Raw genomic sequence first — 16,088 nt, forward strand, 5'->3', positions numbered from 1 at the left:
AGTGGAGGGGGCTCCGATACGGCCTCCGCCTCTTTCCGTCGGTCTCCGCCTTGGGTCTGGCAGCCGGGTCGTCCCACAGCTCGGACGGCTGGTCCCCATTCGGTCCGTCCCTCCCGCCCCGCCCCCTTACTGGTCCCGCCCCCGTGCAGTCAGACGCGCCCCCCGCCCCTCCCCCGCCGCCTGGTGAGGCCCCGCCCCCCGTTTCCGCTGGCCGCGGCGGTGCGGGAGGGAGCAGAGCCGGGGCGCCACACCGAGTCCTAGTGCGGTGAGTGCGGCCGGGGCGGGCCGGCGGCTTGGGGCTCCTGGGCGCGCGAAGTTGCGGGGGTTCGGCGCGGCGCGCGGGGCGGGCGGGGCCGAGCCTCGATCGGATTCCCAGCAGGGTGGGAGTCTGGGGGCGCCGGGGGAGGCGGAACTCTCGGGGGGGAGGGGAGAGGTGGGAGGGATGACCGAGGAGGGGCGGGAAGGGGCCGGGACGTGAGGGGCTTGTCACCGCGCCCCCCAGGCTCTTGTGGATCCGCGAGGTCTCAGGAATGTGGGGCTGCAGGACCGTGGATCTCAGCCGCCTCGCGCCCCAGTCCAGGGATGGGAGACTCTAGATGCCACAGGAAGGGAGATCTCCCCTAGAATCGTCAAGGATCCCGAAAACTGGCTGGAGACGGTTCTCCCAGAGCCGCAGACCTGGTCTGGGCCTGTCTACAGACCCGCTGGAACCCCTAGCTATTCCTCAGGCTACTGCTGGCCGAGCGGCTCTCAGAGTGACAGGGCTTTGGCACACCCCTAGATCTGAGATGTAGCCCATCTGTGCGCTCAAGTTTGGGCCTTTAAAACAAAAAAACTTTCATGTGGTTGGGGGAAAAAAAGTCTAAACAAGCAACAGCTTGTGACAGCCACAATTGTGGCTGTGCATCATGGACTAGGGTTTTGGGTCGCTTCTGTCGCTTCTGAAGGATACTGGTCTCTTCAGCATCTTTCTCCAGATGGCTGGAGAAGTTGGCAGTTGGTGTAGTAAACTCTCCTGAAAGCAGGAATGATCTTGACTCTTCACCTCGTGGGCAAGAATGCAACGCAGCAGGTTACCTTTTGTGGCTCAGAGAACTAAAGTTGCCTTTTTGACCTGCATCTGCCCCCTCCCCTGGGGTGACTCAGGCATTTCCTCCTCCAGGAAGCTTTCCTGGACTATTAGAAAGCACAAAGAACTCTTGCTTTGATTCCTACATACCTGTCTGCTCCCTCTCTATTCAGAACAGCCTCTAGGAAGGGTGTGTGTGTGTGTGTGTATGTGTGTGTGTGTGTGTGTGTGTGTGTGTGTGTTCCAGGTTCGAGTGATAGGCAAGGGATTGTGGAGCATCTCAAACAATGGACTTGGCAAATCATTTATATTTAGCTGAGGAATGCAGGCGGGAGTCAGACAATCACAACACTTCCTATGTCAGCCTGGTCCTGGTGCTTGATGTAGCTGAGTCTAGAGTTGGGTGGGGTGAGAGAGGAAAGGAAACTGGGGAATATACAGCTCCAAGTGTTAGTCAGTTCTTCTAATTGAAGACCTACTGTGCACAAGGCCAGGATCAATTGGAATGCTTCAGAGGGGACTTCGGTTGTCTTTTCTTCTGTTTGGTCTGCTTGGGCGGGCTCTTGAAGTCTGCATACAGAGATGTAATATTAATGCTAATAACTAGTGTTCATGTGGTAATTTATGGTAAGCCAAATGCATTTGCTGCACATACGCTGGATTTACTGTTAATGATCTACCCATGTCCTTGGGGCTCTTACTTTTACCCGCCTTACTGGTTAGGGAGATGGCTCTAGAATAAATTATCTTCAACGTTACAGAACTTATGGAGAAGTAGGGCTTGATCTGGAATCGTCTTAGTGCACCTGTCTGTCTCCATCTTTCCTGGGCTCCCTCCTTTCAGCCATGGGTGAAGCATTTTTTTTTTTTTAAATTTTAAGCTAGCATACAAAGTAATAGGTTCCATTATGGCATTCTTGTATGTTTTTTTCCCTGAGCCTTCTCCCTCTCCTCTTCCCCCTCCTCCCTGCCCCTCTAAATATATACATATATTTTAAATTTTAGGTCATGTGTGTATTAAAAGTATGTGTATGTTTGCATGTGTAGGTAGAGTCCAGAAGTGTCTTCCTCAACTGTTCATCTTATTATAGCTATTATACATTATATATAATCCATATATAATATATACATAAAAATACATTTGAGATAGTCTCACTATATATATATTTGAGATAGTCTCAATATATGTATACATATACATATGTCTATATATGTGTACATATGTATATATAGACATACATATATATATACATACACGCACATGTGCACGCACACACACACATATATATATGTATATTATATATATGAATATGAATGATAGAGTTTCTCCCTATATAGCCCTGGCTGACTTACTATGTTAACTAGGTTGGATTTGAACTCCAGAGAATTGAACTCCCAGAGACCTGTCAGCCTTTGCCTTCTAAGAGCGAGGTTTCCGAGTGTGGCACATTCCCTCTGCTTTGCTCTGTGTATACCTTAAGCTTACTCTAGGCTTCTCCACAGGCCTTTTGGAGAGGCAGCCTGCTTTGCTGGTGCACACAGCGTGGCTGTGAACAGGGTTTTCTCCCTCCTTCCTGGCTCCATGACCCCTGGGTCCCAGGGAATGAAGGAGGGATTGAGGTAAGGCCTTGGGCAAGCGCTTTCACTCCAGTTGGCCTAGGCTTCCTGCTTACACAATGAGGATCACAATACAATGTTTCCAGGGCTGTGGAAGGGCCCTGACATAGAGCTGGAGAAGCATGTAGCTCAGGGCCTCACACACAGCAGGTGTGCACTGAGTGGAGGCTGTTATTTATAACCTAGTCGGGTGGCTAGACTAATGTGCTGACAACATGAAGATTTCTCTTCTTCTCCCACTGAGGCCCAGGACTGCCGAGGTGGCCATTTGTGCGACTAAGGGCGGATAACGCAGGTACACTCACCTTCTTTTCTCTTCCGCCCCAGGCCTCTTGTTTAGCTTCGTCTTCCCTTGCCTTCCAGGAACACACAGAGCCAGCTAGACTGGTCCTTCAAACATGCTTTGATCATTTCTTTCTAGCCACAGGATTTATTCCAGAGTTCCACCTTCCAAAGTGTCCTTCGGATTTCTGTCTTTCTGTCCTCCAAGACTCTGTTCAGTTGTAGCTCTTTTCAGGAGCCCTTCTGAGTCACCATTCTCAGCGAATGTTTGCTTTCGGAACTCCTGCGGCATTTTCTGTCTTTACCTGTCTTTTACTAGGTAATTTTTTGATGAATTTCACCACCTCCCTGCCACCACCACCACCACCACCACCACCACCACCACCACCATCATCATCATCATCATCATTTTCTTGTCTTTGTTATTTTCTTTGAGACAGGGTCTTGCTATATATAGTCCAGGATGGCTTTGAACTTGAGATCTTTCTACCTTCGCTTCCAGAGCCCAGGGATAACATGCATGTACCACACCACGCCTGGCATCCTTATTAAATTTTTGTGCAATGTTCTGCTGATATATAAATAAAAATGATCAAAGTTGCTGAGCCTGATGCAAATAATCCCAGCACTGTGAGGCTGAGGCAGGAGGATCAGGAGTTTAAGGTCATCCGTAGCGACCTTCTGAGTTTGAGGCCAGCGTGGACTGAATGAGACCCTGTCAGAAAGAACAAGACAAACCAAAAAAAGATCCTTGTCTTCTTTGAACATACGGTTGAGCGAAGAAGTTAGGAAGGGGGTTCACAAAGATCACAGTTTAAAGTATAAAGTGAGAGATGGGGGCCCTGTGTTCTAGTTGCAGGTATTGGGGAGGCTGAGACCTGAGACAGGAGTCTCAGCGTCCAAGGCCAACTGGGGACAGCAGAGTTAGTGAGTCCTTCTGATAGCAGGATGCTGTAGGGAATCAAGAAGCTTCAGCAGAAACCCTGATGGCTGAGGTGGACTTCAGAGGGGCCTGGTTTCATGGGCTGAGGGAGGAGCAGCCTGTGGACAGCCCAGAGACTACCTCTTGGGGAGGCGCTGGGCAGGTGGGTGAGCCATACGGTAGCTGACTTCAGTTGTCCAGCCAGGGGACAGATTCCATCCATTTATCCATCCATGAGAAATGGAGTGTCTGCTGTGTGCAGGCATGGGCTGGAGGGCCGTGGGAGGTCCCGGGATGCTTGTGGTTTTGGCAGGAGGGTCACAGAAGCAGGACTCGGCTTAAGGAAGTTAATGACGGATGGAAACCATGGTGAGTGGCTGGGACCTGCCAGGAGTGATGAAGAGGATAAGACCCAGAGAGACTTTAGGATCAGGATCATTTGTGGGGCTGGGGTGTGGCTCGGTGGTAGGACACTTACCTAGCATGTATGAGGGCCTAGGTTCCATCCTTCTCATTGCAACAAAACAAAACACCCTCCCCCAAGACAAAACAACCTCCCCCAAACCAAACCAAACAAAAATGGGCTGTGAACTTGTCACTGATGAGGAGACAGACAGACAGTTCCAGACCGTAGTCCTCAACAGCTGTAGGAGTTTGCCTGACCTTTTCGGAATCTTGACTCAGGCCAAACCAAGGGTTGTGGTTTTCAACACGGAAAAGAATTTCAGGACTAAGCAGTATGAGACAGGATTGGAGATTTTTGTTAAAGGTATTTTACTATAGACTAAAAGCAACCGAGTATGTGCTCAGCAGAGATTGTGGGTATGGGTTTTTCAGAATAGTGTCACAATTAGTTGTCTTAGCATTAGCCCTATGCATAATTTTGGTGGCTGTCAACTTATATTTTTAAAAGCTTGGCCTGGACCCTCACCCCCATTATCCCTTCTAAATTAGAAGGACTTAAAATAAAACATTTATTTATTTATTTATTTATTTTATGTTTATGGATGTGGGCGTGTGCATGTGTCTGTGAGTGTGAAGTCAGAGGACAGCTAAGGGAGTCCATTTGCTCCTTGTACCATATGGGTTCTGGGGGACTGAACTCAGGTCGTCAGGATTTTACCCGTCAACCATCTCCCTAGCCCTCTGTCTGGTTTGATGTAAGGTTATAACGTGGCTCTGGAGAAGCCTCGGATGGAATTATAAGACGATCAGGTAAGATCAAGAGCCACCAAAATCACACAAGGAATTTAATTAGTACATATCCTTTTCCTGCCAATAAGCTTTCCGGTCAGGTTCCTAGAATCTTGCAGACACATCTGGGAAGGGGGAAAGGCGTCAAACGGTTGTCACTGGCTCTGGAACCTTGCTTTTCTGCTGTGAGAGGTTTTAATCAGAATCTTGGTGAGGGGCTGCTCTCCCTTCTCATGTCCCCGTGATTTTTCTCTGTCTTTCCGTCCAGCCTAACATTGCTTGGCAGGAGCTTGGAGAGCTGGCGTACCTATTGAATGCTTGCTGCTCTTCCAGAGGATCTCTCTCTGGTTTCTAGCACTGGTACCCACATCAGGTGACTGACAGCTTTAGAGGATCCAAAGTGCGCTGGGTCTTAGTGGGGTCTGAACGCTACGCTGTTTCCAGTGGCTTTCATTTTTCTGACTAGTTTCTGTATCTTTAGGATGTGGCTTCTAAAAGCCTCTGACATCCTGGTTGTGCTCACAGGCATATACGCCAGGCCCGGAGTCGCCCCTTGACATTCACAAGAAACGATCCTTGTGTCTTCTGGAATTCCAACTTTGCACCCACAGCAGTATCTGTCCACAGGCCCAGTCTTCTCCGGGGTCATGTTTCCGTGGGGAGTCAGATGTTTCCTGTGTCTCTCCTCATGTCCCAAATTGACTGTCTGTAATGTCTGCTGCAGAAAGTTTCTCTTTCTCCCGTTGACTCTTTCCTAGCAAGCTGTAACTGCTCCACTAGAGTTGCTGTGGGTATAGGAGACATGGGATCAGAACACTTCCTTCCTAACAGCCTTATAGTATAAGGAAACCAAAAACTTAACACCCCAGGAAAGTTACGGGCTCTTACGTGTTGGTGAAAACGGTAAACACTAAATCATTGGCTTTAGTCTTTAGTCCACCAGTCTGTCCCAGGGATGTGGAATATATGATATGGATATGGTTTACCTACAAAACTGCCCAGGGCAGACATTACTAATCAATCGCATCTGCCTGTTTTGCTGAGCTAGGGCTCGGGCTGTGCTCATAATCCTTTAGGCACCCACCACCAGCTAAGTGGAGTTGGCATCACAGCTGGAACCCATTTGCCATTTCTGGCCTTTGCCAGCTGTTCAAGGAGGTGGGTAGGAGACGCCTGCCTTACAGAGTGGCCATTGCTGCCCAGAATTTACTGCGGTGTGGCTCCACAGCGGAGCAGGGATTTACGTTTTCCTTTTCACGCAGGAGCATCCCAGGGCCAAAGAAAGCATCTCAGGTGCTCTCAAGAAACATCAGGAAGCCAGGTCTGTGTCAGTCTGGTCCAGCTCCGGCTAAGCCCTCATCAGCCTGTCTGAGGTCAGCTTTAAACATTTACTGGTGTGTGTATGTGTGCATGCGTGTGTGCCGCAGCAGAGCCATGGAGGTTGGAGGGCACCTCTTCAGAAGTTAGTTCTCTCCTTCCTCCTTGTTTTGAGGCAGTGCCTCTGGTTTCTGCTCTCGTTCTGCATAAATGACCTTCCAGTTGGGATGACAGGAAGTCCTGCCTTCTCTTTTTGCTTGAGTTTTGGGGGCTGAAATCAGGTTTTCCCTGGCAAGTACTTTTTAACCCGTGAGCCACCTCCCTAGACACCCCACCCCCCGACACCACTAACTACAGAGTTTTACTGTGTAGCTGAGCTGGCTGGGACTGGCCTGGAACTTGCTCTGTAACTAAGGTGGCCTTGAGCTCACAGCCTTCCTGCCTCAGCCTCACATGCGTCAGGATTGCAGGTGCAAAGTTTGTGTCCTGTGACTGTGACCTGGGGGCTATGTCGGGAGACTGACGTTTCCTTGTGCTCTTGACTTTGAATTAGATTTTGTGATCAGGAGAGGGTGGTTTGGAGGAAGCAGGAGGAACCAGTAGTTCCCAGCTTCTTGCCTTCCCCAGTAGTCTGGGGAACAGGCAGACTAGAAAGAAGCTATTCCAGCACCCGGAGTGCGGGCTGCTGCTCCTCCAGGCCCCTGCTGAGGGAGTGTCTTTGTTCCCAGCACTCTCTTACATTCAGGCCCCTGCTGAGCTTGCCTTCCAGAAGCTGCTAGCAGGGATGGGGTGGATGCCTCTGAATCTGGTTCCCTGTGGGAGCTGTTTACAGACCTGGGCAGTGTTCTCTTTTAATTTATGTGCGTTTTTTTCCCCGTGGCTTCTCCCTGCTGGGTGAGACTTGTAAATCTCTTACTTTCTGTGAACCCTGAAGTGTGGTTGGTGGAGGAAGGACTAAGGGCTTTGATGGTGCTTGTCTGGTGGCCGATTTCTGCCAAGAGTCTCTGCCTGTGGGTCTTGGCCAAGACTGTTGAGTGGCCCAAGAGCCTTTTGTCCTGGCAGGTTTTGCATATTGACGTTACATCGTCTGCGTTTGTAATTTGTTAACACTTAGCCCCAGATTTTGGCTTTCTACATGTATCCACCATGAATTTAATGTGGTTCTGTTTTAACAGTGGCTTAAATCTCATTTTAACGTATGAGGTTAGCATAGGTTAACATTCATAACAGTCCCAGGAGGTAGCATTTTACAGGAACAGTGGCTAAGGCTGAAGTTCTGTTTCTTGTGGGGGATGGAACAGGGAGGGACCAGCCCAGGTCCTCTCTCTGCCATGCCTTCTGCTGACCTAAGCAATTTCTTATAAGCCCCTGGGAATCCCCCCGCAGGACTCTCCTAAAGAGGAGAGGACTCACACCAGGATCTCTCATGTGTTTGGGAGCAGGGTGGGTTAGCTCTGCCTGAGCTGGAAATCACTATGTAGACCAGGCCAGGCTGGCCCTGAACTCACAGAGATCCACATCTGCTACCCTAGTGTTGGGATTAAAGGTGTGTGCTCCCGTTTTTAAGTCTTTCCTCTTCTTCCTTGGGCCTACATCAGTGTGGGTACCTGCTCTTAGAGGACTTAGGGACCAAGGATGGTTTTTCTGGGCACAGCCTCATCCCTGACCCCTGTTGTCTGTGTTTTTGTTAGGCCTCACAGGCTGCATGTGGAAGGGAGCTTCCCAGGAGGCCTGAGTCACTCTGGGCAGACAGACAGCTCCTGACATCATGCCTTCCCCAGCCCAGTGACTTGGGCTTTCTGCTGCACATCTGTGTTGACACCCTGAGCAAGAGAGACTTCATGAAGGGCTTAGCAGACAGGAAGTTTGTCCTGACTGATGATGGCTGCGGCCTCTGGGGGCCTCGGTTTTGCCATTTATTGTCCTGATTGTAAGTGTCTGGAATGATGTCCGACTTGGTGGAGGGGGTCAGATTCTGGCTCCTGCCTTTCATTGCAAGTGCCCTTTTCCCGTAAGTGCTTTCTTTGGGCCGGGGGACTGGGGAATAAAGTTCCTCTAGTTCCTGCCCAGGTGGTTTTCAAGGGGAGCCCTGTCTGGAGTTAGCTTCCAGACCTAGGCCTTTCTAATTCCTCTCCTCTACAGCGCCCTTTGCTGCTAGCCATAGGGGGGTTGGGGGGAGTGGAGGAGAGAAAGATGAAAGTTAATGAGTAACTTCTTCTCTGATTTCTGATGGAGGACAGGGATTGTTTAGAGAGATGGCTGCCTGTCTTGGGGTGGCCTGTTCCACAACTTCCCTTCTGGCCTGTGAGTTGCTTCCCTTTCCTTCTCATGGATCTTATATTTTTGGGCTCCCATCGGTTTACATGGTACTGCTAATTTCTTTCTTTAAAAAAAAAAATCTGCTCTGGGAATGAGACCCAGGGTCTCCCGTGTGCCGGGAAAGCTCTCTCTCTATCTGGTCACACCCCAGCTTCCTATCACACCCCAGCTTTTATTTGCAGTGTGGCTGCAACAGGGGCACTGTGGCTGCTGGCTTCAGACTTACAACCTCAGCTTCTGTGGAAGCCACAGCCAGTGAGGCGAGAACAGCAACACAAACCAAAAAGCCAGGCAGACCTGGGCTGGGCTGTGGGAACCCCGGGAAGGGCATGCACGAGCCCTTTTGGCTGCGTGAGCCTCACATCCTGAGAGCTCAGTTTCTATTCCGGGGCCAAATGCAGCATTTTGCCTTTTCTGACCTATCCCTTGGTTAATATTGTGTGGGCTTTGACTCTGCCACACCCTTCCATCCTGTTTCCCCTCTTGCAGTGGGGTATCTGGAAGTGACTTCATGAACCTTGTGACGTCTCTGCTCTCAGGAGCTAAACCATTTCGTCTTGTGGGTGAAGCAGGCAGAGAATAGCTCGGAGACCTTAAGGGTCAGGAAGCCCCTGGATGTTTCTGGGCCACCTCGACTTGTTGGGGAGACCTGGCTGTCCTTGTAGGATCTCTAAAGGGCCCACAGATTCTGAGCAGTATTCTGTTTGTCTTTGGTTTGGTAACTTAGAGCAACTTTGTGCAGATTTGAAGGAAAAAAAAAAAGTCAGTTCCTAAGCTGGGTGTGGTGACACACACCTTTAAATGCCTTAAATTGAGGCAGAGGCAGGTGGATCTCTGTCTGTGAGTTCAAGGGTAATGTAGTCTAAATAGAAAATCCAGGCCAGCCAAGGTGTATAAGGAGACCTCGCCTCAAAAAATAAAACAGAAACAAAGACCATAAAAAGAAAAATGGCTATTTCTTAGATTAAAAAGCAACAACAACAAAAACTGAAACACACACACACACACACATCTTTCTGGTGGGTAAGTGTGCTGTGTTATGAGTTCACTGTCTCCTGTCATGGAGTACATCCAGGCACGTTGACAGCACACATAATGTATTAATGGCGGGAGCACTGCTGGTTCAAAGTCAAGGAGAAAGCCGCCAGAGGTAAGTGGTCAGTAATCTTGGTCAGAGGTAAGCTCAGAGTTCCCTTGTAACAGGGTCCAAACATGCACATGCGTGTTAGTGTGTTTGTGCATGGTTCATTGTGCCCATGTGGGTCTGCACAGACAGGAACATGGTGTTGTTCTGGGACTCCGCTGAGAGGGCCAGCGGTTAGACCAGTGTGTACCTGTTCCCTCTGCTCTGGTGAGCTGCCTTGGTGTGGTGTATGAGGTAAGGCCCAAACACTTGAACCAGCTTAAGGGTGGGGTTGCCAAGGATAGAGGAGCAGGTCTTGTCTCGGCAAGCGCCTAGCCTCCGCTGGCCCACAACCTATGGGAGGAGTGCTCTGAGCAGCAGGGTGTCTGGCTGGGTTTGAGTGGAGTGTGTGTTTTCAGCTGTGCGCACGCAGAGTGACATGTTTTGTCTTAGAGAAAATGAGGCTGAGGTCTGGGCTTGCAATTTTCCACTTGTCTTAATCCTGGGAGAGTCTAAACAGCTTTGTTTAAAAATCGGACATGAAGATTGCAGGGACATGGGTGAAGAAGAGCTGCTGGGTCCCCCAGGGAGGCAATTAAGTTTACAGCCAGCGTGAGGTCCTGTGCCGCCATTATGTATGTGTATATGTATGTGTGCATGCATGCAGAATGTGGGCCTGTTGGCAGAGCGCTTACAGCATAAACCATGACGAGAGTCACTAAACAGATTGTGACTTGTCACTGGGGGTCTCACTGGTTTGCTGCTGAAGATGATTAGGAATGGGGGAGGGGGAAGTGCCAGGCGGTGAGGGGCAGAGACAAGCAAGATTGGGATTGTCCATCTTGGACCTGTTGTTCTCTAGTGTCGGAGAAGCTGGGGGTGGATTGGTCAGTCAGCCTGTGTCTGGGAAACAAAACAAAACACCCTGTTTCTCAGTGTAGGGAGTCCATCAAGGGAGGAAGATCTTAGGGGGTCCATGGGACCTGGCTTGGGGGGAAGGCTGGGATCTGGGTAGATACAGGAAAGGGGCTTTGTGTGCTTGCAGTGGGGGTTGGTAAGCTTGGAGGTGGAGACAGTGCTGTTTGCATAGAGGAGGAGCTGGCTGGCCAGGATGGGTCCTTACTCCTGAAGTGCTCCCCACAGCGTTTGGGTTTGGGTTGGGAAGATTGGCACTGGGAAGAGGAGGATGGGAAATGAGAAAGGGTTCTTCAGGAGACCCAAGCTTAGAGCAGAAACCAAAATGAAATTTCAAAGACAGCAGTGGCTGCTGCTTCCTCCTCCTCCTTCTCCTCCTTCTCCTCCTCTTTCTATTGCTGTAGAAATAAAACAGATATTCAGATATTACATAAGATATAGAAATGGAAAATCTCCCTCACTTCTGCCCTTCAGAGAAAATTGATCATTAATCCTTTGGTTTTTGTTCTTTCCAGATAAAAAGGTTTTTTTTGTTTGTTTGTTTGTTTGTTTTTGTTTTTATTGCCGTTAGTTTATTTATGGTGAACATGTGTATTAGAGGGTGCATGTATGAGGTTCAGAGGACAACTTTGTGAGTTTTGGAATGAGACTTAGGTTTCCAGGCGTGGGAGCAAGTACCGTTGCCCACTGAGCCATCTCTGTAACATTTTACAGATATTTTTATGGTAAGCTGGCATCCGGCCGTTTCCCTGCCCATCTTCTCTGTCCACAGGTAGACTGGCTCCTGCATTCATGTTCAGCCATCTTGCCACACCAGAGTGACCCCATTCCTCTCAGTGGCTGGGCAAACTCACTGAATGGCTTTTGTGTGTGTTTTCTAAGCAGCAGAATAATTGGCTCCAAGATTCAGTGGGTTCATATAACTACTGTTCATTTGTTCTCTGTGCTGAGGGTGAGCTCTGTATTCTGAGCTCGGTTGCTCACACCCAAGCCTTAACACGGAGACATTCCACTGGTGACTCTTCGGATCCTGGAGGTTCCAGGAGAGCCTGGCTCACATGTGGGGTGGCTGACCATGGCTCTCAGGTGGTCCCCTCTGATAGGTGTTTTCACTATGAAGGAAGCTAATAGTCTTCCCGTTGAAATCTCTTAAGTTCCACTGAGATCTGGGTTCTGAATGCTCCCAACACAAAATCCATCTACTCCTGGTAAGGGCAAAGCCCTATCATCTACTGCTGGACAAGGGAAGGCTCTGATATCTACTGCTGTAAAGACACTGTTCTAGGGTAGGAGAGAGGTTATGTTTCTTTGTGATAGGACTGGTCAGGCCACATTCAGGGTTGTGTGTCCAGGGATGGAATGATATGGGTGCATAATTCTTCCCTGTATACAGAGGTAGGAGAACAGGTCAAGGATCAGACCCACAGACTGCTGGGTAATGGAACAGCATCCTTCTCTCCCTAGCTAAATGTTCATCACCTAGGTAAGTCAGTAGGGTCAGTGGTAAAGAGGGATTCTGTTCAAATGCTGTTTCCAGGCACTGCCTTGGGCAGATTTGGTGTGCTGTGTGTGTGGTGGGGGTAGGCAGCTTGTCTAACAGAGTCCTGGGTTTTGTAATAGATAGTGTTTGTTGCCCTCAGACTCCTAAGACTGCCCCCACCCCCAGCCCCCCAATCTTGTTTGCCCTTTGAAAGTAGCCAAGAACTTGGCTTCTAGATACCCGCTGCTGGTTTTTATTGTCTCTTTGAAAACCATCAGTCTGAGTGGCAGGCCTTTAACAAAGCCAGATGGGCACACCAGGTCCAGGTCTGCTGGGCTTTCATCCACTCCTTTGTTCAACAAATCTATCCTAGACACCCGGGCTTCCTCCTCATCTCCTAGTAACCCCGGCTGCTGGCTGCTGCGGCAGAAACGGTCTGGCCTTTCTGACTCACAGATTTCACTTTCCCCAAAATTCTCAGGCAACTCACAGTGGACTTGACATTTTGACTTCCCACAAGGTGTTCGTTTTTTATAGGTTTCTCGTTCCTTCCCTCAGTTGCTCTTCTCTCCCTGTGAAATGTCATCTGTGGCCGGGAGGCTGGAGGAAGCAGAGAAGAGTCAGCGGCATGGAGCTAATGAATCCAGCTCCCAGTTTTGAGGTTGCTCTGGAGGGCTCCAGCCTTTATCAGACTCACCCCTCTCTGGGGCTCGGTGGTGCACACTCCCAGAGCGCAGCCCCCCGCTCGCTTGCCTGTCCTCCTTCCGACCTGTGTGCAGTCTTCAAAGAAGAACAAAGGCAGAGTGGCCTTTGCCTTCGGTTTTCTGTTCTTCCAGCTCTCTGGCAGCATCTTTTGGAAAAGGAATGTTTTACAGCCACGAGGTTCACTGTGAAAGCATTCTGCACCTCAGGCATAAACCCTTGGCAGCCTAATATAGCTCAGCAAGGGGACTTGGTGGGGACTGTAATTGGGAGGGAATGCAGCCTGGTGCACCTGGGTGAGTTAGGGACACAGCATCATGCTTTTGTGGTGGCACTGACAGTGCCTGACCAGCTTATTGACTCCATACGTACCAGTGCTAAGTGCTGGTGGGCATGTGGAGAGCTGACTCTGCAGTCCTTTGAGCAGTCTGGCATCCTGGGCAAGGCCGTAAAATCCCAGCCATACTTTGGCCAGGCATCTGGAAAAGCTGGGCGGAGGTCCCTAGCCTGCTGTGTTGGGTGTTTAGTAGTTTGAAGCAAAGAGGAAGTCAGCTTCCCGTACAAGAAGATCCAGGAGGCTCTCTCTGATACCTAATGCCCTGGTTGCATCCTGATTCTCCCCTTCCCCACCTCCCATGGCTGCTTCTTTGTGGCTGTGAGGAGTGACCAAGCTTTAGTATGCTCCAGGGCCACAGTATCAAGGGAACAGTGGGTAATTACTAAACATTCCAATTCCTCAAGCACTGAAAAAACAACTCTTGGGCTAGGTGCTCTGAGCAAAAAGAGAGTTGTGGTTAGGCTAGGGTTAGGTGCCTTTCAACTTTCTCTGCTTGTGGCTACCAACTCTCTGATTTATCTAGATCTCTGGTTTCCTTCCAGGATGATCCTATTACACTATGTGGTACCCAGGAGTGGACTGTGATGACAGCCGGCCAAGTAGAGTGGGAATTGGTGCAGAGGTAACCAGCATCCTCTGTGTAGAGCCCACATGAGAAGGCCTGCCTTGGCAGAGTTGAGATTTTCATAGTTACACCAAACCGGGCACAGAACAGCGGTACCCAATGTCACCCTCCACTCCACTTGCTAGTTACCCACCTGAGTCACAGTAGTTCACATCCTAGCAGAAAGGGATTATTCTTGTCTGAGGACGCTCACTGGACTATGCCTTGAGCCATGGGGATCATTTTTTTTTTAAAGGAGCGTCTTAGGTAACACCTCTTTCCAGAGGTGGCTGAGAGGGACTTAAGAAATGGGGAGACAGGCCTCCCTGCCACCATGCCCAGGGCTGGGTGAACTTGTGGGTACCTTGTACCTTCTCTTGACTAGAATACTGCAGTTGGGACAGGTCAGGTAGGATGGCCTTTCTGTCCGAGGAGCTCACATGTTGACATTCAGAAGAACCCCGTGCATATGCCAGAGCTGGTGGGGTCTTCTAAATTGGTTTCCCCCCAGCGGATTCTTTCAGTCTTATTTACTTTGGGAAATATTAATTGCAGGGCATACATGTCAAGAAAGGTAGTCACAGAATTGGCTTCAGCCCTGGGGGACTGGCACACATTTGATTTCTTGGACCTACACTGCAACTGGCCCTGGTGGTGGTGGGCCCTCCTCTGTCTGTGTGTGTGGAAAGGAAGAGGGACTCTACTCAGTAGGTGGACAGTGACTCTGAGCCAAAGGGCCTTTTTCCTTTAGGTCCAGGGGCTCCCTAGACTAGTGTGCCGAGTTTGACTCTGGCTTGTGGCTGGAAGAGTGGGAAGGCAGGGTTGTTTAGCTTACTATGGAAGCCTTGGTTTACTTTCAGAGAAGTCGGGGGAGAGTCAACTGCTAAAGGTGAGTGTGCCACCAGGCTGTCTGATAGCACCCGGGGGCAGCTATTGGGGGGTGGAGTCCCCATCAGAAGAGCCACACCTATAGGAGACCTCATTAAATGTTTATTGATGACCACAGGAAGAAAATAGTTACAAATTTGAAAAGAAACACAACTGGCCCAGCGGAGGTCTGAGGAGCTTGTAGACCTATTTGCCCCTAGCCTGACTAGCGACTAAGATTCTGCCCCTTGATATCTGCCCTGTGGAGGCTCCCTGGTGAGGCAGTCTGTACCACTGGTGCCAGTAGCTTGGCCAGGCATCTGGGGATGAGATTCTTAGGGAGGGTCAAGCCAGCCACACATGTCTGAATCCTTCCCTGTCTTGTCTCCAAGGGAAGACAAACTCCTTAATTTGTTCCTCTTGTGGATGCCGAAGACCAACTAGGAATTGCTCCCTGGCCTTCCTGAGGCTGCTGTGCAGTTTTAAAGAATCCCCTCAGAAGGCACTGTTTTGTGGTAGTGGTGCTTTTAAAGTAAGTGTCTTTAAAACAGTCTTAATTCATGCCAGGATCTGAGCCATGCTGCTACCACATTCTAAACCCACTGGGATAGGCCTGGCCTGTAGCCTCTGGTCCAACAGAGTTAACGCCAGTCTCAGGACTAACACAGCCTCTATTGGCATTCTGTCCTGGTGGGGTATACATATACACACAGAGACACAGACACACAACACACAGACGAACAGACACACACATACACACACACACACACACCACAGACTCACACACATAGATACACACAAACATAGATATGGACACATGCATCTAGACACAGACTCACACGCACACAGATATATACATCTGTGTGTTTCTGTGTGTGTATCTGTGTGTGTGTATGTGTGTGGGTCTCTGTGTGCATCTCCGAGGGGATCTTGTTTTTGACACAGGTACCCTTTTTTGCTCTACAACATTCCAGCTGTCCCCTGTGTCTCCTAACCCATCTTCCGCTCTCCCTTGCCATTCCCACCTTCTCCCAGGCTCTTGTGACCCAGGCTCTTGTGGCCCACTCTGTGGACTTTAACTTTTGAACTTTAACAGTTTTCTATAGAGAAATGAGCACGCAGGAGACATGTTTACTTCGCCCCAGATCTCTCCCATTGCACACGGCCTCTGTCCTCTCTGAAGAGCAGAGACTGGGATTCTCCTTCCTGTTTTTGTGTTGCTTGGCACCTGGTGGACACAGTTTTTCCTTCTTTTGATGCTGGGGACAGAAGCTGGCTCCACACATACTTAGCACACACTCCACCACTGAGCTATATTTCCTAAGTTTGGTTGCTTTATT

The 16,088-nt window shown here is 49.7% G+C and overlaps 1 protein-coding gene across 3 annotated transcripts in view; it reads left to right on the plus strand.

The window, feature by feature from the left end:
• The first annotated feature begins 205 nt into the window (after window positions 1–205).
• Window positions 206–16,088, plus strand: part of TSPAN9 (tetraspanin 9) — a 177,996-nt gene continuing 162,113 nt past the window's right edge. The window contains exon 1 of one of the 3 annotated variants that reach the window (XM_080914194.1): window positions 206–265. The gene's annotated coding sequence lies outside the window, so the exon portion shown is untranslated. Of the gene's footprint in view, window positions 266–6,345; window positions 6,458–16,088 lie in introns of those variants that run through there. The other 2 variants (XM_080914195.1, XM_080914196.1) reach the window with 2 other exon arrangements.

This window comes from Micromys minutus (assembly GCF_963924665.1).
Source record: "Micromys minutus genome assembly, chromosome: 3".
NCBI lineage: Eukaryota > Metazoa > Chordata > Mammalia > Rodentia > Muridae > Micromys > Micromys minutus.